Here is a 22,715-nt window from a genome sequence, read left to right as displayed (position 1 = left end):
AATGTCTTGTTTTGAATTAGCTTCATGTAGTTCAACAGGGAGTCTTATTTATAGATCAAAAGTATTCACATGGATCTAATCAGGAATGATATAAATTAATGTCTCATCATAAACAAGTGTAGAGACTTGTAAAGTTTCCCTAATATTCTCTTTGCCAAGTTAGACAAGCAGTTTACAGATTCTACACATGGCACAAGCAGATTTGCACTGCTCTCTGAACACTGTGCTGTGAACAGTTGTTTCCTGTTTCTAGCAGGTGGCAACATGTATTTGTTTACTGGCTTAGTGGGATACTTTTATGAGAAATATTTCTGTAGCCTGAGAATAAGGCAGTAAGGAATGCTGGTTTTGCAGTAATTGTTTGTGTGCCATGAAGCTGGGAAATAAACATTGTCTCCTTACCTTTAACAGTATGATCATCTTGAATAATCTGCTTTGGAAGTTGAACTGACAAATTTGCCTTTTTTAAAAATATCTTGAGTGCTTTCTACTAAATGTTGAAATTAATTCAAAAGCAAATAACCAGACCTGAGGTCTCTGCCTCAGCTGGATGTCCTTTTTTCTTACAGAATAATCTCTTGTACTTTCTGTCCCACCCCTTTCAGCTGTGAATTCTCCCCTGTGCTGTGCCTCTGTTGTAAGATGATGGGTAGAAGACAGGCTATTCTAGACTTGCTTTGCCCTGAACACTTGGTAGGTGAGAGGTGTGGGTTTTAATCCTTCAGATGAAGTAAAGCATTTTGGGATGCTGTATTAAAAATGTGGATGATGCTAAATCTTTCTCTGCCTTTTTTCTTGTGGAGCTTTAATAGTTGATCTCTGAGGGTGCCTACTTGGGCATTTGAGGTACTCCAGAGTTTGAATTGGTACAGGGTTATGAACAGGCTTATGTATGACTCTGGTGATGTTTGAAGGGTTGCTTGTCCCAAGTGTGGGAGAGACATCTCACAGCAGAAGGCTCAGAGGTGCTTGCTTGACAATGCCATGGGTGTTTTGGTAGAGTCTGGCTTCACAGGTTTGGGAAAACAGAAATTAATTCCTTTCTGTTGAGTGAGAGGCAGTAGTTGTTATTGGGAAGTTTTACAGAAGTCTTCAGAGTGCAGACTAATAATTTGTGTTCAGTGTAGTGGAGAAGTGGGGCGAAAAAGGGTGAAATATTTAAAAACTAAGCCAACTTTATAGTAGCATGGTGGAGGCTATGAAAAGGGAATGTATTTTCAGGTCAGAAAAACCCACACAATGAAATAATGGAAGAGTCTGTTCTAGCTGAGACTAGATTTTTATTTACATAGAATTACACACCTTGGAATCAGTGTTGTTGAGACTTTGCTTGAACATGAGCACCTGAAGAAGCCTGAGCCTAAAATTGGCTCCAGTGTCACAAATGTGATGTTAATGGTGCCTACTGTGACCAAGACTTAATTTTGTCTTTTCTACCAGACAGATACATACTAAAATAAGAAAAAACCCCAACCCTGCAGCCAAGGTTTGTCCTCAGGAGACTGAGATATTTTGCTGTGCCATGAGCCAATAAATCAATTAGTCTTAAGGTCAGCCTTTCAGTTAATGCTGAACATTCCTGAGAGACAGAAGCTTTAGGGGAGGATGAGGAAAATTTGCAGCTCCTTTTTTTTTTTTTTCGCTTGGGCATAGCAGCTATCACAGACATTCCTTTCACCCAACAGCAATATTGGTTTGGATTAGTTAGACCAGTTACTTAACAGCTGAAATCTGGAGGCATTTTTCTCAATAACAGTACTTGAAATAGTTATCAAGTTTAATTTTAGGAGAAGTTGATTGTGCTTGCATGAGAAAATCTCTTACTCTAGATAAATTGGATGTGAAATAGACTTCTCTTGGCTAATACAGAGAGCCTTGCTGAGGGAAAATGTCTTCAGATATGGAAGATTTTTTGTAAAAGGTTCTTGTGAATCAGAATCACAAACCTGTGGGGGTTTAAGGGACTTCTGCTGGATATCTTGTCCAGTCTCCCCATCAGAGCAGAGTTATTGACAGTGTGAATTTGTGCCAGCTCTGGCTTTGTCAGCCTCATTTTGGAGATCCCCAGGATACAGCTTCTTCTATCTTTATGGGCAACTTATTCCACTGCTGCACTGCCTGTGCCCTGAGGAAAAGGTCTGAGACCAGTGTGAGCTTCCCAAGCTGCACTTGCTTTTGAGCTCTCTTCTTCTCTCTGCTGCTAAGTTTGGCTCTGTGATAGTTTTTTCCCTGAGCTGACTCTTTCAGGACCTTTCCAGCAGGGCTGCACTCTGTTCCCAGCCTGTACTGAGGTGTGGGGTCTCTGTGGTCCAGGTGTGCAACTTTCTGCTTCTTATTGGTACCCTTCTGCTGGCCCAGCCCCCTGGTTTATCAAGGTTCCTTTGAGCTGAATCTCTAGATTATATCAATCCTCCCCTTTGCAAGCTTGATACTGTATTGGATTTGCTGTAGATGTATTCTGGTTCTTCCTCTGGTTTGCTGAAAAGCATTTCAGACATTAATAACTGCTTGGCTTATTATGTGCCACCAGCTAAAGCACTGATTTAATCTTTTTGGGCTGAGTGGTGCAGCCAGTTCATAACCTGTGTGACCCCTTGGTGCAGCTCCTGCTCCCTCACCTCCCAGCTGAGACTGCCACAAGGTGTGGGGCTTTGTCCTTCTTGTGGTCTTTGGCATTGGGGCTGGTTAAGCATGATGTGTCTGTGGTCCATCCATGTTTGTGGTGCATAAACACCTCCCTCATCTGTTTTTGTGCTTCTGTGTGAGATGATTCTGTATCACAAAATCATTAAATTGGAAGAGACCTTTAAGATCATGGAGTCCAACCCATGCCCTGACACCTCAACTTAACCATGGCACCCAGTGCCACATCCAGTCTTAGGAAAAGCTAAAATAATCAGTGTGTGTATGTAAGATCTCTGCCATATTACATTCCTTCTTGCACCAGTTCCCTTTCAGTATAAGTGTTTTGCTTGATTTTTCTAGGGGAATTTAGAAAAATCAACTAGATCTTCTCTTCTTTGTTTTGATAATAAAGTATTTATATGAACTAAACTGTAACTGAAGCAGAATTCATACAGTAATTCAGATTTCTCATGCAGAAAACTGCATGTTAGTATTGAGTAGCTTCAGTACTGTAGTGGTGCAGTTTGTGATGGTTTGCAAAAGCTTTCCCTGAAATAAAGCCCACAACAAACCCAAGAATTGACTCAAACTTTGCATTCTCAGGAGCTGGAAGAAGATTAGTGTGTATAAAATATATATTACTGTGTGGGGAAACATTTTTGTAAAACTTAAACTACAGTGCTATCTGGCTTGGCTGCCTATTGTTTTATTCCCACTAAAGCAACCTTGAAAATTAGAGGAAGGCAGGAATTACATGAAAAGAGAAAGAACAGAGTTTGCCTCCAGCGAAACATGTTTACAGTAACAGCTGCTCTCAGAGGAACTGCAGAATGTTCACAAAATAGTTTATTTTTGTGTTTATCTATATAGCTGGTAAAGAATCAAATCAATTGACTTAGATAGATAGGAACCTAGTATTAATGTTCTAAAAAACAGCTACATTTTCCCACATGAGGGTTTTTTGAATAGTTTATGAATGCCTTTGAAGCATAAAATGTAGCAATAGCTAACAAGTCATCAGGATGGTATTTCCCACATAGTTACAGGGAAGAAGATTTATTTTGATGCATCATAGCCAAGCACTTACTTTTGGGGACATTTGCATGATCCATCTTATTTTGGTGACCTTATTTCTGTCTTATAGGACAAAAGATGAGGTGTCAGTGATTCAAAGTCTTGAAAATTTTCTGATTTTGTATTTTTTTAAAAGCGTCTGCTTTTTTTTGCTGCACAGCTTGTCTTTTGTACCTGTTCTGTATAAATCCATCAGCAAAAAGCTTAATCACAGGCAAAGATCTAAAGATTTTATAAGTCATGTATCTAGAAATGGCTGGTATTGTGCTTCAGAATGAGCAGAGAGAAGTCAAATAAACAGAATTCAGTAAATCCTGTTCTTGAACTACAATAAATGTTGCAGTTCAGTTAAAAGCATACATAGTATTAAAAAACCCCAAACCAAACAAAAATGTTTGTGTGAAAACCTCCTGGATGCAGCAACTGATGCATAGGCATCCTTGTGGTTTTGTTTGTCTCTTCAATTTCCAGTTCCAGCCCTTACACTGCTGGTAAGTTCATAAAGGCTGCTGTATTGCATTAATCTTTGTCTGCTATTTTAAACTCAATAATGCTGCACCACTTGGTCATGACACAATCTAATATCTCTGAGAAGTAAAAAAATGCTCCCAAAGATACAACAGTCCAGTGGCAGCTCGAGTTGTGGTTATTTTTCCTTTTTTTCTAGTTTGTATAATCTGATTTTGCTCATTTTTGTTCTGTTTCTTTGTTATTAGAGGTTAAATTTGTGAATCCTGAGCCTTTTGTCAGCTATTGAATATGGGAAAAGTCAGTGTTTGAATATACATTAAAAATTCTTATTCATGGTACTCATTTACTTTTTTTACTTCATTTACTTTCAAGGGGTCTCAGACTAGCAGATATTTGGAGGATTTGCACTTTCACTTCTTGGTAGCTTTTCGTGCTGTGTTTCCAGAGTAGCATTTAAAGGTGGTTTCATTTGTCTATCATTGTGTGAGTGCCTTTAGTGGACAGAGTTTATCTCTATTTAGAAGATTGAGGTGCATTCTTCACAAAGATGATGTAGTACTAAGCTTGTTTTTTGATGGGATTTTTCTAATGCATGTGAGGTTTTTTTGGGCAAAGTCCCATTTACTCTGTCAGCATTGAACAACTAATTTGGCATTTTTTTTTTTAGTCTCCTGCCATGGACGGAATGTTCCAGGGGTGTGTTTATCCTATCAATTTACAAAAAAGAAACATTTCTCAACATCAGTCTTTGCTCTTCATACTGAACACTGAATCTCATGCTTTCTACAAATGTTATTACACTTTGCTATAATGTGTTCCAATGATATGCACTGGCTGCTGTCTTAAAGTGTATATTTTTAGGTATGTATGCAGAAAAACAACTTAGATGTTCTAAGTACTGTACTTCTTGAATGTGGTGTAAAAGCATATAATGGGTTTAGGACCAGATTAACAGTTATTTAACAGCTATTTAAATTAAGTTGTGACAAAGTGCATATGAAATATAAATAAGAACATTCTGAGGAGGAGAAATAAGATGGAGCTCTCATGTATCACCTGCAGAGCCCCATGCTGGGTGTAAAATAGCTTAATGTACTGTGGCTTAAAATATTCGTAAAATATATAATAAAAATAAGGTATAGAGGTATTTATTGTGTTTTATGCTGTATTTAATGGTGTATTAGGTTTTGGTGCTGCAATGCTTTCAATTTTCTCTAATAAATCCAGAATGTACATTCAGTGCATATTTGTTGCTTCTGCTTATGACCCTTTTACTATCAGAGTCAATGAAATGTATCACTTGCAGAAGACACCCCAGGGACAAGTTCTCTATTAAGATGACTTAACAGGTCTTTCATGTCTCCGGGTGGTACAATAAGAACAAGTCTAAAGTCATCTCGGCTGGAATTTTTGGATGCAAAGGGTGTCTGAAAACATCTTTGGTAATTTTTTTTCTTTTGAATTTAACGATTTAGTGTGTTCTAACTATGAGAGAGAAAAATACTTGGAATGATTCTAATAAATGCCTAGAACAGAAAAATGTGGGTTAAATTACTTTTTAGTTCAGAGTGGTAGTAGCTTATTAGGTGCATATACACAATTACATGCCTCCAGAATTGAATTTTTTTTTGCTCATCCATCAAAAATGTGTTTATATGAAATAGATGTTATTAATCCATTAATGTTTTTATCAATGATGTACAGCTATAATCAGTTTTTACTAACTGCACTGTTCTATAAATTTTCTAAATACAGGAATATGTCACTTTCCCTGAAAAGTGTAATGACTTAATATGTGCAGCATTCCCTCCTGGGAGTAATCCATTCTTACCAAGTGATTTAATTGGAGTTGATTTAACAAGTCACAGAAGTTAAACATTACTTTTAAAGGCCTTTGCTATTTGAGAACAGCCTTGCAATGTCTTGTTTTCTTGCAGTGCACACCAAATATAAATTGTATGTGGAAGAGGAGGACACAATAAATGTGCTAGAAATGCTTGAAGTAACTGTTATAACTGGTTATTTTTGTTTTGTTTGTTTTTTTAATTAAGAAAAACATCTGTTAATGTAGAGGTGCAGTTTACTTCGAAAAAAAGGAAGTACTACAGGCATTTTTGGAGTGCAGTGCAGTTGTGAGCAATATTCGGTGTTACTGTACTTTATAATGGGAGGTAATGAAGAAAATCCCATTTTAGTGTTTTACAGTTACAAGTGATGCTTTCAATTGTCTGTAGCTGAGAATAGGACTGAGGGGAAGGAAGATAAAACAAAAAATAAAAATGAAGTGTGGCTAACCCTTTTTTCTGAAAGGGAGGAAAAAAAATTACTGAAAATATTACAAATACATTTCTGAGGTATTTTCTGGGGGAAAAAGCCTGCTCTAGCTGGCACAAGTCTGACATATTTTTCAATAGAAGACAGCTGAGTTAGTGTGGCTGTCACTAGAAGAGAAGACACTCTATTTTGTCTTCAAGAAGAAACACTGTCCTTTGGAACAACTCTAAGAGAATCAATATCAAACTGTAGGGGCCTTTTTTTACTCCTTGCTTTTTTTTTCTTTTTGTACACTGAGACAATTTCTGCTGTGGGGAAGGAAAGTTCTAATCATTGCAGAATAATCAAACTAAGATTTTTAAACTGGTGTCCTCCAAAGCTTTTCATGCCTTGCAGATTCAGTTTCCCTTGTTGACAGTATGAGTATTATTACACTAATATTTGAACATAAATGCTTCTTTAAGGGTTTTTAATGCATCTTATATAGGTGTCTGAAGCTCAGAGTTTCACCATCTTTAAAAAGATTACATGAACTCTCTCTCCAGGGATAACTATATAAATAAAATGCCTTTGCTCTTATGTAAAAACATTTAAAGAAGAGAAGTAAAAACTTAATATTTGACTTTGCTCGGTTCAAATAAACTTAAATCAATGCTAGTAGATAGTGATACAATGTTTATTTTTATTATATGTTTGAGGTCTTAGGTCTTTAAAAAGGGACTGATTTTATTTTCATTTGTATAAGTCGGCTGAAGGACTTTAGTGTCAGACTCGAGGACTGGGAAAAGGTATCATCTTCATCTTGTTACTTGAAACTGAAGGAAGTGCTTTGGGAGGAGACATCAAGGAATCACAGATCAGAGGACTGGCTGTCACATTCTTCAGAGCTCTTTTTGCTGGATGGTGTGAAACCAAGGAATCCTGTGGTGCCTGTACTCATGTCTTTTTTGAGTCCTTTTTCCCTTCTGATTTCTTCTTCAGACAAGAAACTTTAAAGCACTGGGAAAGTAAATTGATTGTAAATTATTCTGAATCAGAAGCATACAGGCAGAATCACTTAAATCCCATTTTGTTAGGTATGGTGCTCTGCTTTAAGCTTGCATAATAAATGTGAGATCACCTGAAAATCTACTCTACTGAACATTTCTAGAGAGCAATTCTGCCTCATTGCTGGTAGAAAAAAGGAGGGGAGGTCTTCTGAATTACGATTTTTCATAAATGAGTAAAGCTCTTTTCCTCTGAGATTTTGTGAGGTTTTATGTAGATTTTAGTCCTGAAAACTAGAAGCAGTACTGCAAGTAATTTGAGCTTTATGGTGTTTAAGGTGTGGTTTTTTGGTTGTTTTTTTGGTTTGTTTTTTGTCCCAAAGGTGGGAATACCTGATCTTTTGAATTAGAATTTTGACCTCTGGGAAAAGAAGTCTTTGTGGTGTTTCTGGAAGACTTTGTGATTTGCTCAGTGGCCTCTCCACATTTGCACCCTCATTTTGGAGCTGCAGATGTTCAGCTGCATTAAATTTTTGTCAGCAGGTTGGCAATAGGCATTACATAAATTTTCCAAGAAGTCTTACTACTAGACTATTTTTGTTAAAGCTGTTGTTTGCTATAAACATAGGACCAGGCCTTACAGGTCTGTGCTGGGGCTCTGGAAAATGCAGATTTTACTTTTTTCTTAACCTCTTGCCAGGAATGAGATGCAGGTACACAGGCACGTGTATTGAAATGGCAGATGCTAAGAGGAAATGGCCTGAAGCTGTGTCAGGAGAGGTTCAGGCTGGATATTAGAAAGGTTCAGGTTGGATTTTAGAAAGGTTCAGGTTGGATTTTAGAAAGGTTCTTCACCCAGAGGCTGGTGAGGCTCTGGCACAGGCTGCCCAGGGAAGCTGTGGCTGCTCCATCCCTGGAAGTGTCCAAGGCCAGGTTGGATGGATTCTGGTCTAGTGCAAGGTGTCCCTGCCCACTGCAGGAGGGCTGGAACGAGATGATTTTAAAATCCAAATCTTCTGTGACTCTATGACAGTAGACTTCTGAATTTCGTTGGAACGTTCCCAGAGGAGTAGCCTAAAGAACTGCAGTTAGATTGTATTTGGAGCTGTACAAATGTACTTGAGATTTGTAGATCAAATAAATGTCAAAAATGAAGAATTCCAGAAGCGTTCCATGCCTCTTGGGAAGACAGATTGGACCTGAAGTAATAGTTCACTTTGGGTACACAAAACTCCATAGGTTATTTTATGGCATAAAAGCAAATTGCTTGGATGGCTTTTCTGAGTTTTCCCTGTAGCTGCCAGAATGCTGAGGGTGTAGTTCTGGACTTTGCCTAAGCCAGCTGTGGTTGTATAAAATTACATTTTTCTGGGCTGTGCACTGGAGTCCTGCAGCCTCTGGTTGGCCAGCAGACCTTCATGCCTACCTGTAGCCATAGATGGGCAGTGGTTTAATAGCTAAAAACTTGGTTCTCTTTCGTGGGAATGACAGCAGTGTGTCACAGAGCAATGTTCTGAGCCATTTTGCCTTATTCATCTGCTTATTAATTCTTATATTTCCTCCCTGGTTATCTCAGGTGCAACCTCAGAGCAATAAAGCTGTTTTGCTTCTGATTCTGTTTGCTGTAATTTTTATTGTAAGGACTGCAATAAGATCTCGCCAGATAAAATTGATTGTCAAGCTTATTTTAGATCTTAAAACCATGAGAGATGTTCTCTTGTACATTTGTCATTATATATTGGCGAATTAAAACATAAAACGTGTGGAGGAGGGGAGGCTGCTGGTTTGTAGCTATAGAAATTCCTTCCTATTTTCTGATACGTGTGCTTATTTGGAATCTAAACAGTGAATTTTTTATTACTGTTTTTAGAACATAGACATTTGTATAACTTTGTTCTAATACTTCAGTAAAAGGGTTGGAACAGATGAATTAAATGAATGCCAACATTTTCTTAGTGTAATTTTATAACTGGTTATTCCAAGTTATTTTGAAATTGTGAATGGTTAATTCTAATTTAACTTTCAGAGTAAGCAGCAGGTACGATAAATTCAAATCCAGTATATAGATCCTTCTTTTAATTTTCAGGGGAGAAAAGCTTTCTGTGCCTAATATTTCAATATTCACTAATACCCAGTATATAATCTTTAAATCATTTTTCCATATTTCATAGTTTCTTCCTGAAGTTTTCTTAAGCTAGTTGTGTTTATCCTGATTATTTGTTCTTGCTATTTTCATCTTCAGAATGTTGAACGTTTACTTTAGTAATAAGCTTTTTTTGGTAAATACCGGTTTTGCTGAGTCTTTTTATATATGTTCAATTTCAAAGTTTTTGAGCAGTGATTTCCAAAACCACTGTACAGAACAGCTGTAGTTTTTAAAGCTTTAAACAAAAAGGATGTTTATAAGGGTCAGAGTTTGATGAAAAGCCAAGAATAATGCATAAAGTAATATTCGATGTAATACAGATGGTCTAAATTTCTCATCCTTGTAGAGCCTAGATTTCATGTCTTTGTAGTTAATCTTTAGTGTCCACTTTCAGCTGTAAAAACTTCTGAGAAATTAATCTTCTTTATTTCATGATCCCATTTTTTAACCTCAATAATCATAAAGTGGCATTAGAGTGAGAACTGTCTAGATGAATTACTGTACATTTCTTTTGATAACATAGGATTTTTACAGTTATATTTTATATGAGAGCTTTATTCATTTGTCTATTTGAAAAACTTGAAGGCAATTAATGATCTTGCTGTAGAAAAGTATTTTTCCAAAATTCATTATAAATTTGCCTTTGGTTTAAATTTCAATTTTGCAATGGAACTGGAGAACTTTCCCATTAGTTCTGTATTCATTATTTGCAGCTTTCTATTAAGAGATGTGGTACCTTAAATGCTCACTTATTTCCATAATGATTGGCCAGCATATTTTCAGGTTAATGTCTAGTTTATAAGTACACTTCCCAGTACTAAAGAGATTTATAGTTGTTCCTCAAATAATTTCTGTAAGCTATATTTCTTTTCCTGAAAACAAACTTAGTTAAAAAATTAGGCTTTTAAGAGAATTGCTCTCTGAAGAAAACAGTAGTGTAAGTAGTACAAATTGAATAACAACTTGAAAAGTGGATATTTGTTATTTGCTTTTGTTTTGAGATCTTTTTTTTCTGTCCTGTCTCTCATGAGTAGCAGGTATAACTCTAGAAACATGAATATGTTTGAACGATGTATGAATCAACTGGTCCAACATCAAAATTAGAATGACTCTGGATCTGAATAGCCAGTAAGTTTTTTTTAAAGTGCCTATTGCATTAGTACAGTAGGAAGTTTGTTATGAAGATATTTGAAGATTTAGACTGTATGTACAGACATATATAAAATAAATATAAAACGAGATTATTTTAGACCAACGCAATAGCAGCCTGCTTTTAGACCATGACAAACATAAGGGAAGTCAAGTTAGTCAAGAATCTTATTTCCATTAGTTCTTGATTTTTAATTGAGTATTCCATCATTCAGGTCCTATTTTGTCAGCTTAACTGCCTTTTTATGTGATGTTTGATTGATATGTGACAATTATTCTTGTTGCTGCCTGCTATCATTCACAAGCAGAATTTGGGCACAAGCAAGGTGTAATCTGAGCAAAGACAGTGTGCGAAATTGGAATACAAATGTTTAAATGTTTTATTGCCAAATAGGATTTATAAAGGATATATAGATTTTACATGTATAAAAAGTACTCCCTCTAACAATCATAGAATCATTAAGGTTGTAAAAGACCTCTATGATCATTGAGTCCAATCATTAACCCAGCACAGCTGTGTTCACCGTTAATGTCCCCAGGTCCCACAGCCACATGTCCTTTGAATACTTCCAGGGATGATGATTCCATCTCTTCCCTGGACAGCCTGTCCAGCACTTGACCATCCTTTAAGTGAAGAAATTTTTCCTTTGTTTCATAATGGTAGAGACTCAATATATGCATTTAGTTTAAAAAGGTTCACTTCATCACAAACATTTTATTTTGCATGGGGTACTTGTTGCATTTGATGGAAGTCAAGTTTGAAAGTTTTAAATATTTTAAAATATACTTTTAATAATATAAAATCTGAAGTTCACAACTTTTTTTTTTAGTTTTCCTGTGCAGTGATCAGTCTTGCTACTGATGTTCATTGATCAGGAGCTGTAGAGATAGAACAAGGAGTAAGGGTTCAAACTGAAAACAGGGAAATTCAGGTTAGATGTTAGGAAGAAATTCTGTACTGGGAGGGTGGTGAGGCACTGGCACAAGTTGCCCAGAGAAGCTGTGGATGCACCATCCCTGGAAATGTTCAAGGCCAGGTTGGACAGGGTCCTGAGCAACCTGGAATGGTGGAATGTCTCCTTGCCCGTGGTAGAGGGTGGGAATGAGATGATCTTTAAGGTCCTTTTCAACCCCGTTCCATGATTCACTTAGAAATTATAACAATATGTTGCATTTAGAAATATATATTGGTGCAAAATGCTTTATTTTTTTTATAATCTCTGAAGCTGGCTATGGAAAATGTGTAGGGTTTTTAAAAATAAAATGTTTAAATATCAATAGCTCCTATTGCTCCTGAAATGCCAGAAAAATGCATTGAGTTCCATATGATGTATTTAATTTTGATGGAATGACAATCGAGAAGGAAATTTCTTTGTAACTGAGAGTACCAACAATAGTTCTTATAATTGGTTTTAGGCATGGCTTTTAGTGTATAATAGGGGTCAGATATTGATCTCAGTAAAATAAAACTTTCTATGGGGATCATTAAATCATTTATTCTGTGCTGGCATTGGCCTCAGTTACTACTTAACTTGTCATTGTTATAGCCAAAATTTCCTTTGAAATCATTTACTGCTCGATGGGATTTTTAGCTCTGCTAATTAATATGATTATTGGTTACTTCGTAGTAATTAAATATCTAGGACGACTTTGGGGATCTTGTGCCTTTGTCCATTAATCTGTCATTTACTGTAATAATATCCAAGATGTCAGTATCAATTCAACCTTTATAGACTCACTATTATTAATTTATGGCATTGTTCTTTCAGTCCTTGGGATCTGCAGTAAAAAGTATCCCAGCCCCTGTGATCAAAATTTGCTCACTTGATCCATAGGCAGCCATTTGTTCTCAGGATTATGGGATGTTTTAATGATTCTTAATTTTCTGTTGGGTTTTTTTTCAGCGTTGTCAAATTTGCTACTTTTAATAAGCACTAGAGAATTAAGAATTAGAATGGGTCAAATGCTTCACTTTGGGAACAGTGGCAGATGCTTTGCTCCTTTCTGAGCCCGTTGTGTTTGTGCTGTGCACTTCTCCAGCTGTGCCCTCTGGGGCAAACAGAGCCAGTTAGAAATGGCCATGGAACATCAAACAAAAAGCAAAGAAACAGCAATTTTATCCACTGCCAAGTCTGAGCAGTGTAACTTCCAGAATTAAATCCATAGCTTATGTTAAACATTAGATAACTTCTTCTACATGGATGGAAACCAAAATGAAATGTGTCAAGAAGGATTTCTTTCAAAAGGATGCATTCTTAAAAGGTGATTGTTGTACTTACTGGCCATTTAAATAAAACATTTCTGTAGGTGTAACTTATACATGAAGTGAAATACCTGTCAAGGCTTAGTTTAAAAGGTCTGAAGTTGCTGTGTTTGCCTTTTACAGAAGTCAAAGATATGGCTACTATTTAAAAATCAAATGTTCTGTGGTATTTCAGAGCAGTGTTTGGGTAGCTGTAAAGTAAAGAAATTATAAAAGTTAGATTTCTAAGTTTAATATTTCCATTTCCTTCAAATGCATCTTCTGCTACTATTAAATCTGTCATTGCATAGAAATACTTGAAAATGGCACACACATGCAAAATTTAATTTCTTTCTATTAAAAAAAGTAATTTTATCTTACATTTAAATATGTATTGTCAAGGCTGATTACTGCCTAATTGTATTTTTTCAGGGAATGTGTATCTAATGGAAAGGGAAAGTTTATTTAGTGGTATATCGTTTTTGCTTTCTAACATATGGTAATATTTTCAGAGTTTATAAATACCCAACTGTGTAATTGCCAACCCTTATGTGCTCTTGCATATAGATTCCAAAGCATCAGATAACAAACTGATGCTTCGGGAGGGAAGAAGCTTTAGTTTCAATTTCTTTGGGGAATTGCACCCAGAGGTAACTGCTGGCAAGGGTCTCATCACCAATGTGAATGTAGACTGGCTTAGAGGAAGTGAATTGGGGGAACAGATTTCTACACAGAGGACATGCCAATGGAAAGAAAATACCAAGGAGAGAGGTTGTTGTCATTGTTGTTGTGTGGCTATTTCTTGCTATTTGGTTTTCCTCGGTTACAGGATAACTTAGATATAATTTAGGATGATCTTGAACTTAATGAGCACTATTGAATTTTATCTCTTTCAGGCATTTCACTTTTCTTCAGTTGATTCCAGTTCAAGAATCTGTTTGTGTGTAGCCCATGTAAGAAGTGGCATGGCACTCCTTCCTGCTGGGACCATTCCCAAGGCAGGATGTGGGCGAGTGTGACAGGGACATTTCTCTGGGTGCTGAAGCTGCCCTGAGCATCTTGGGACAATTTGTGGTGGACTTGAACGTTAGACAAGATGAAATGTTCTGTTTTCAGCTGCAAGAGGGAAGAGGAGATAGGGAGATTGAGCAGGGACACACAGGCAGAGGCAGGTCCTGTCTGAAGGAGAAGGACAAGCTCAGCTTTGTGACACGAATGATGAGTGTACTCCTGGCAAGCTCCAGTTTGTGGTGGAGGAGGACTGGCTCTGGATATTCCTTTGCAGAGCACAAGTAAGAGCCTCCTGTCTCCCCTCCTGTGACTTGCTTTCCAAAGCCAGACTGTGCCCTCTGGAAGAAGAAGCTGAACATTTGCTATCTGAGCATCTTAAACTATAAAATATACCCTCACATGATGTGAAATGGATAGGGTTGAGCGTTTCTGCACCTGCCAGTGTTTACTAAAAGCAAGATCTGGGTCTTATTAAAACAACTGGGAGAGGAGGATTTTTCCCAACCTGGAATTTTATTACTCAGCCAGAATGGAAATTCTTGCACAAACAAGAGAGCAAGCTTTCTAAAATCTTTAGCCATGCATTTTCTTTTTTTTTTTTCCCGATGGGCATTTTATAGCAAAATAATAGTTCAAAATTCAGGTCCTTAATTAACAAGTAAAGAACTGACCCAATGCCAGCAACAACTGAATCACTAATATTTAAGGCCATCTGTTGTAGAATTGTCAGATATTCAGAATTTGACGTTTTACTCCCTTTATGCAGATAATTTTCATCTAGATCTTGACACAGAGAAGCTAACAATCTCAGTCCAGATATGCAACACTCAGATAAAACAGAGGCACATGTTGTACTTTGGTCTATTTTAAGACTTGATTTTTCAGGGAACAATTTTTTATTTGCTTTTGATATAATTGCAAATATACTCATCTTGGAGTCTTGAACTTCTGATGTTATTTATTCAAGCAAAATACTTTTATGTTTTCAAATCTAATTATGTGTAGGGAGAGCTGTTATTCAAACATTCAAGGAAAGGTTGCCGGGTCTTTATATTCTGGAGGCAGTCTTTGAACTACCTCTGAAGAAATAATACCAGCAACCAAAGCCAGATGAGTATCATTTGGGCCCTGGTTCTCATGGTTTTTCCCCCATATGCAGATTATATTTTATTTGGTTTAAAATTAATTTATGTACAATATATTGAAACATAAAAATTATGGTGTTTTTAATGAGACCATCCAGTTTTAGTTTGCATTTTTGGTTCTCTACATATGAAAATACTATAGTCATGTTGTAGACCATTGTTTGCTTTTTCTTTAAGTCTGCTTGTTTTAAGAACTTTTTGAAAACAAAGACTTTTTTTGTTGCCTACTTGCTTACTTTTAGATTCAGAGCATCTCTAACAGGATTTTTTTTGCATTGCTGCAGTTCTAACCATACTCCAGATACGGTTTAGTAAAGTTGCTGTAACCTCTCTTCAGACCGTGGAGGAAAATATTTTGTTTCTTAGTAAAAGAAGCATCTCCTAGTGTTTGTTTTATGAAGAACACAATGATTGTCTCTTCTGAAGTTTGTTTTGAATTTGCTGTTTAAAAAGTGGATTTTTTTGTTTTTGACTCCTTTGTTTTCTGGAGACAGGACAATATCAGCTGGCTATTCAGGGTCTAATATTAAGCTATCATGCTAATGTAATGCAAGGAAAGGATAAGAGGCAATTGGCCCCGAGTCACTTCCATACAGGCTCCCATATTCAAAAGGAGAGCCCAGGTTTCACTCAGTTCTTGAGTAACTGAGGGGATAATCCAGGCAGTCTGCTGGAAAAGAATGGAGCTTTCCTCTCCTCACAGTTTAGCTAACACCTTTGAAGGATCAAGGAGGAATAAGCAATAGCATGCAGAGTTCAGGAGTCATCTCGAGGAGGAGGTGAGGAAGCTGTATTGCAAAGAAGATAGGACAGCAGGCATTGTGATGCTCTAAAGTAAGAAAAACATGAAATACTAAGACTTCCCAGCTGTGACAGCAGATTCCAAGAGCAGCAATTTTGTACAGTGATTCCTGCAGATCTTCTGATCAACACCCTTTGAGTGGTACTTTTGAGGTAATTGGCCAGTGGAAGAGTTATGAGCAACTTGGACTACTGATAATTAAAAGTAGCACAGTGAGGTTTGCCTGGAAGACTTCTGTTTTTCCTCCTGGGTGCAAGACTGCAAAACTCTTTTTCTCCAGGTACTCTGATTCTAGCCAAATAGAATTCATTTGACATTACTGGAAGAGCTCATAGTATACCAGAAATCAATGGGAAGTTGATTTATGTAAATTTTTATCTAGACCTTTTTAAAAGTCAGCACTGTGGCAGAGTGTGCCTTGGAGAGCAGCACAGGCCACTGCTGAGGGAGTCACTGATGGGTGGTGAGTGGATGTCTCTTCTCCTTCTTTGTGACAGTGTGACATTCTCATAGGCAAGAAATGTCATTCTTCTGTCTGACAGGAGATCAATACAGTCAAATGGTTCAAGGGTTTCTTAAAGAAGCATATTCAGTATATACTGACACAGTCTGATGCCACCACATCTCCTCTAGGGAGAGTCCCATAAGGAATAATTCTTCATTTATAGTCATCTGCCTGATAAGGGGTTAAGAGGTTTGAGGATGTGAAGTGGTGATTTGGGTGCCACACATAATGTGCAACGCTACTTCTCTTGTCTCACACTTCCAGCTTTCTTCCAAAATTAAGGAACACAATTCTTGAGGTATGCAAACCACTTTATCCATGTCTAACTTCCAGTCTTTTTGCAAATTTTCTGAAGTCTCTACTTAGATCTTGAAGGAATATTATATTCACACCTTTGGCCCTATTTTCAAGATGTTATGAACTTATATCATTTTAAAATGTCCCTCTTCAGTAACAGAAGTGTTCTAAATAATCAAGAAGAACTGACCTTCAAGTTAATATGGGTTGGGAATTTTATTTCTTAGTCTAATGTGGGACTGAAATTAATTTCCATTAAAGACTATTACGGTCTTACCACTTTCCAGACCAGCTGCCAAGTGCATTTGCTTGATCTTTCTTCTGTAACAGATACAAACCAGCATATATGTTCAAATAAGGAAACTAAAAATATCTAGCTGCACAGAGAGTTCTCTTCCCAGACATGAGAGATAGTAGAAACTGTGGTAATTTATAGTTACATCAGTTACATCTCAGAAAGATATTGAGATGCTCTGATGAACGTAGTTGCACTAAAATCCTTCTGGAATAAAACAAAAGTTTCATGCATTTGAACTGACACTGCCAGGTTATTGGTGTATGTAATGTAGGGCTCTTGTATTCTGACATGAGCATGAAGAAGCTTCCCAAAATTTCTCACACCTGCCTAATGATTTCAGTGCCTGTTTGTCCCGCTCTGCAAACTTCAGAATTGCTTCACCAGAAAGACCAAGTAGTTTTGCATTAAAACTACTACAAAAACTGAGCAAGCTGCTGCTCTGTGATGTTTGAGAGCTCTTAAATGTAACTTTTGAATGCAGAGATGAAGAAAACGGGTCCCAAGTTTTTAAGGTCCTTTCTCTAGAAAGCGGGAGAATAGCTAGATATAGCTAGACAGCTGATCTATCTCAGCACTATGTGAACAGAAGAGAGGAAAATCTAGTTCAAAAACTGTGTATCTGAAAGGAAATTTTGCAGACATTCAGCTAAGCAGCCTGCAGGGACTTTAATTCTCTCCTCTGCCTTCCTACTGAAAAAAAGAATGAGTGGACGAGCTTAAATGATGAATATAGACAAAACGAAATCAGTTTGGAAAATGAGTAGTGTTGGTTACAATATATTATATCATACCAAACACAGTTGTCAGCCAGTTTCAGATGCATGAGACTATCTAATTGTACTTTTAATTCTTTGTTTCCCCACATTCAATTGTGTTAAAGGATTCAATATCCCAGCCACTAACATTAATCTTCTACATAAGCAATCCCTGTAATTGCGACGAAGATTGTGTATAGAATTTAGCAAGGTGTGAAAGTGTATTGCATTACTGTGACTGAGATGGGAGTGTAGTTGGCTGGAAATTTCTTAATGAAATGTCATGTCAGGAGATGGAGATTGACACCAAAGTGTGGGGGAAAGAATTGCTAATTAAACAGTTTCTCAAGTCGAGTATGAAAGTTGATTGTGGGAAGATGGTCAGTGACGCCTTCGAGGCTGGATGGCTGTTTCCAGGAGTCCAAGGGTGAGGGAGCCACAGTGGGAAATAAACTGGAAATTAAACTTGTAGGTATTTTTGTAGAATTCAGTAGTATCTTCTGCTTTGACAAACAGATATTTTCATAGCTCAGGTTTTTATAGAAACAATTTATAGCACTTGCAAAACTGTTTTGGATCTATAAAATGCAACATCTTGATGTGGTTGTGCTTCCAGGGATGCTCTACCGCTGGAACTGTTGGATGAGGCTTTGAGAGACCCTGTGTAGTCCAGGGTGGCCCTGACCATTGGGACAGGGACATTGGAAGGGCAGGGGGTTGGACTAAATGGTCTTTAAAGGTCCCTTCCAAACCAAACTATTCTGTGGCTGATGGGGCTGTGGGTAAAGGTGCAAAGCTTGGCCAAGATGGCTTAAATTAAAATATAAAGGGAGTAAATGAAACTTGTCACTTGTTTTCTCTCTTGTTTTATATTGCCTTTTTTGCTTAGCAAGGAGGGAAGATATTTTTTCAGTATCTAGTGGTACACTGGAAAAATCCTTTTTAATGTAGTTATACTTGCCCATGAAGAAAATTAGGTCTTTTGACTCTGCAAACTTAGAGGATTTATGTACCAGATATCAGTAGAATTACATTTCAGAAATGTCAAAGAAATGTAGAAATGTTATTGCTAAATGTTATCAATGATCATGTATAAATTGCATAATTTATAATATTTTAAATATTTATTTTTGGAAAATGCAGAGTAAATCCACTTCATCTTTACTATTTTGGTATTTTTAGGTGATAGAACTTGTCTTCTCATTAAAGTGGAAGAAAGAAATGGTCCAGCATTTATAATACATTAAAAAAACCCCAACAAAACAAACCCAAACACATGTAATTGATATATGGCAATGTAATATTTTTTTAAAAATACATTTTTAATTCAGGTACTACTAAAAAATTAGTTTTATCCAAACACCTGAGCAAGCAATAGATAAATACCCAGACCAGGTATCTTTTATTCTGACTGAAATGAATTGCTGTAGTCTGAAGAATAGGAGCTATGTAGCAAAGCTTTATCCTTGGTATTTTTTTTTGACCAGAACATAACTGGAAACAGTCTCCAGAAGTCTAATCATGCAAAATGATTAGTTTTTTCCTTCTTGCTTTTTTCTTTCTTCTTCTAGTTACTGAGCAAATATTATATATGTAGTAGTTAATGGGTGAAACAGTTAAACTTCCTTTCTTAAAACCTGTAATGACTATTCTAATTAACACAAAATATTACAACATTAATTTGTACCTACTTGGCTTAGGGATGCCTTAAGTGAAGGATTTTAGGTGCATCCAATGTAGTGCTGCAGTACTGTACATCTTGACATCATGAAAAGATGTGATGTTAGCTTTCCATAGGAAAAAAAATTGTTCTGAGGTTTGTGTGTTGTGATACTGATCCTGCTGTGGTGGTGTGTTGCTGCTACAGGGCAGTAATATGGGCAAACAAAAAATGTGACCAAGAATCATATTTGCCTTATCTGTAGAAAGTTATTTCACTTAAATATCTTCTAGGTATAAAAGTAATATTGAAGAAATAATGCACAATCATAACATTTAAATTTTACACAGTTTACTTTTCAAATGGAAAGTAAAGTATTCAATCTCAAAAATGTTTTCCTACTTGACATTCTCTTTTACAGCAGCAAGGATGCTGCTGTATATCTGATATCCATAGAATCGTAAAATACTTTGAGTTGGGATGGACCTTAAAGATCACCCAGTTCCACCCCCTGCCATGGGCAGGGACACCTTCCACTAGCCCAGGTTGCTCCAAGCCCTGTCCAACCTGGCCTTGGGCACTTCCAGGGATGGGGCATCCACAGCATCTCTGGGCAACTTATTCCAATGTCTCACCACCCTCACAGTAAAGAATTTCTCCCCTATTTCCAATCTAACTCTGCCCTCTGTCAGTTTGAAGCCATTGCCCCTTGTCCTGTCACTCCATGCCCTTGTCCAATGTCCCTCTCCAGCTCTCTTACAGCCCCTTTAGGTCTCCCTGGAGCCTTCTGTTCTCCAGGCAGGACACCCCCAGCTGTCTCAGCCTGTCTCCACAGCAGAGGGGCTCCAAGCCTCTCATCAGCTTGGAGGCTTCCTTTGGACTCATAGTATCCAACATCAGGCTTTTGGTGCAGAGAAAAAACCATCAGTCCACAGTTCTTTGTCTAAACTTAATTAACTGTAACTAAAGTTCTAACCTAAATGTCTTTAGGTGTGATTTCTTATTTACTTTCAGAATAGAGCTTTCTTTTTTCCCCACTCTTTCTTTTCCACTGCACAAGCATATGTTGTTTTTTTTTTTTTAACCAGGAGCTTTAAGCTGTAAAGCACGGGTTTCTGGACATCCATGGGCTACTTTGAATAGTAGATCTGTGACAGATGAACCAGTTTCACATGTGGAGTAGGCACACAGTCCATGTGCCTGGCATTTTGATGTGGGTTTGTGTCTTTCTTGGAGACAAAAAAAAAGGGTCAATAAATCAATAAAAGATTAAAAGTAATCTTTTCTCCTCGGTGGTTTGAATCCTTTCTAGTAGCAGAGATTCATGAAATGCACCAGTAATTGTTTCCTTTCTTAGAGAATTCATTAACCAAGGCATTAGCTTCTTTATTGTCATGAATGCTGACTAATACTTTGCATCCTGTTATGCTTTCTCAGGTGCATGAAAATATTGAATATATGTTATTAATTTGAGTTTCTGATTCAAATAGTGATAATCTTTGGAATTTGAGGCAGTTCAGTTTCACTGCTGTTGTCTCTCAAAGTCCCTGAGATTGTGTTTCATTCATTTACACAGTTGCTGTCTCTTCTATCTAAATCTCCAAAAAGGAGGAAGGCTTCCAGCTCTTCTGCCTGTTCAGAAAAAAAAACTGAATGGAGATTGATCTTCTTTCAGTGTAATTTTCTTTCTTTTCAGACTTTGAAAAATGCAGAAGTGATTAACATTGATCTAACAACTGACTTATTTGACATTTCTGGATGATTTTTATTTGGAAGTTCCAAAGTACTTTGTAAAGCAGCTATTGTGACAGGATGTCTGGGCACTGGGCTGTGGATCTGTGTTGCTTTACAAACCAAAGCAGCTGTGGCTGGAGTGAAGGATGCACCCATCAAGTTCAGTTCCTCAGGAGAGTAAGAGGCAAAGCCAGGAATTCAACATGTGAGTGAATCAGGTTCTTCATTTCCCTTCCTTTAAATCTGCTCATGACTAAGACTGAGGATGCTGGTCTTCCTAAAGAAGCTTATGCTGAATACCTGATATGGAAGTTTTTAGAGATATTGTTTGATGAGAATCATAGCTGCAGTATTGCTCAATGAGTATTTTCTTACACTCAGGAAATCAGTTCAATTTTACTTAAAAATGTACATGTCCTAGGTTGCTAGCCTTTAATAATTTTCTAATAGCTTGAGTTCTTCAAAGAAGTTTTATTCATGACCTAGAAATCTGAGATAGCAGAGATGCTTCCCATCTGTCTGTAGTCATACACATCTGCACTAATTCATTTTCAGCAGTAAGTAATTTTTGGCTCGTGGACAGATGTATAATTGAGAGAGAATGCTGCTAAGGGGAAAAAAACAAAACTCTGGGAAAAAAACCCTTATGGTGAACACAAATACCTCATAAAAAGCTTGTAATGACAGAATTACTACCACAACCTCTTCTACTGTTTTCACCATATTCCCTGTCAAAAAGGCCATTTTACAGTCCTGTGCCATAAAAATACGAACTTATTCTTATCAAATTATTGCACTAAATTTTGGAAAGCATTTTATTTGGTGCTAAAGTAATTAGAAAGAACAGTTCAAAAGGGAATTTACAGTATTAAAAAATAGTGGACAATATGTTAAAAGCCCATAAGCCTTGGTTTTAGGGTTGTGCTGACAAAGAGTGTTCTTGGCCTTATCTGGAAAATTTTTATCAACAGGAAAAAATGCTTCCACTCATAAATAGAGAAAAAAAATTGCTGATGATGCTGAAGTTCTTTTCCAACCTGGATGACTCTGTGAAATTGTATTCAAATTTTGGGTCATAAATACAGAAGGGGAGACTGTTGCCTGTATTGCTGGGGCAGAGAACCCCATCCTAAAAAGAACTGGCTTTGCACTGGTAATGAAAAAACTGAAGCGAGTGCAAAGTCTTTTAATCTCAGATATGGTCCCTGAATGTATTCAAGGACTGTGAAAGAGAATGGTAAAAGTTCTTTTGTTTTGGATATTGATTTAACTGCTCCTGCAGTTACAAGGCTTTGTCTTGTTCTAGCACTCACTAACCAGTGTTTTAATGACTTGCTCTTGAATGTAAGGATGCACAGGTTTGACACAATTTAGGATCAGAATTATGACTTCCTAGGAGAGTATCCAGGAGCTTGGTCTCTTCTGCAAGTAGACCAAGGGATGGCTTGGTGATATCTAAGAGGTACCTGTACAAAGAACATGAGGGAGTTCTTCTGTCTGCCAGGCAAAGCTGCAAGAAAAATCTAATCACTGGAAGTTTA

General features: G+C 37.1%; 1 protein-coding gene across 9 annotated transcripts in view; it reads left to right on the top strand.

Moving 5' to 3' along the window:
* Positions 1-22,715, top strand: part of CTBP1 (C-terminal binding protein 1) — a 234,332-nt gene that overhangs the window by 24,264 nt on the left and 187,353 nt on the right. The window contains exon 1 of one of the 9 annotated variants that reach the window (XM_088163003.1): positions 4,963-5,031. The exons of the other annotated variants lie outside the window; for them this stretch is intronic. The gene's annotated coding sequence lies outside the window, so the exon portion shown is untranslated. Of the gene's footprint in view, positions 1-4,962; positions 5,032-22,715 lie in introns of those variants that run through there. 9 annotated transcript variants of the gene reach the window in all.

The sequence above is a fragment of the Sturnus vulgaris genome, chromosome 4, assembly GCF_052056855.1.
Source record: "Sturnus vulgaris isolate bStuVul1 chromosome 4, bStuVul1.hap1, whole genome shotgun sequence".
NCBI lineage: Eukaryota > Metazoa > Chordata > Aves > Passeriformes > Sturnidae > Sturnus > Sturnus vulgaris.
This window is presented reverse-complemented; position numbering and strand designations above follow the sequence as displayed.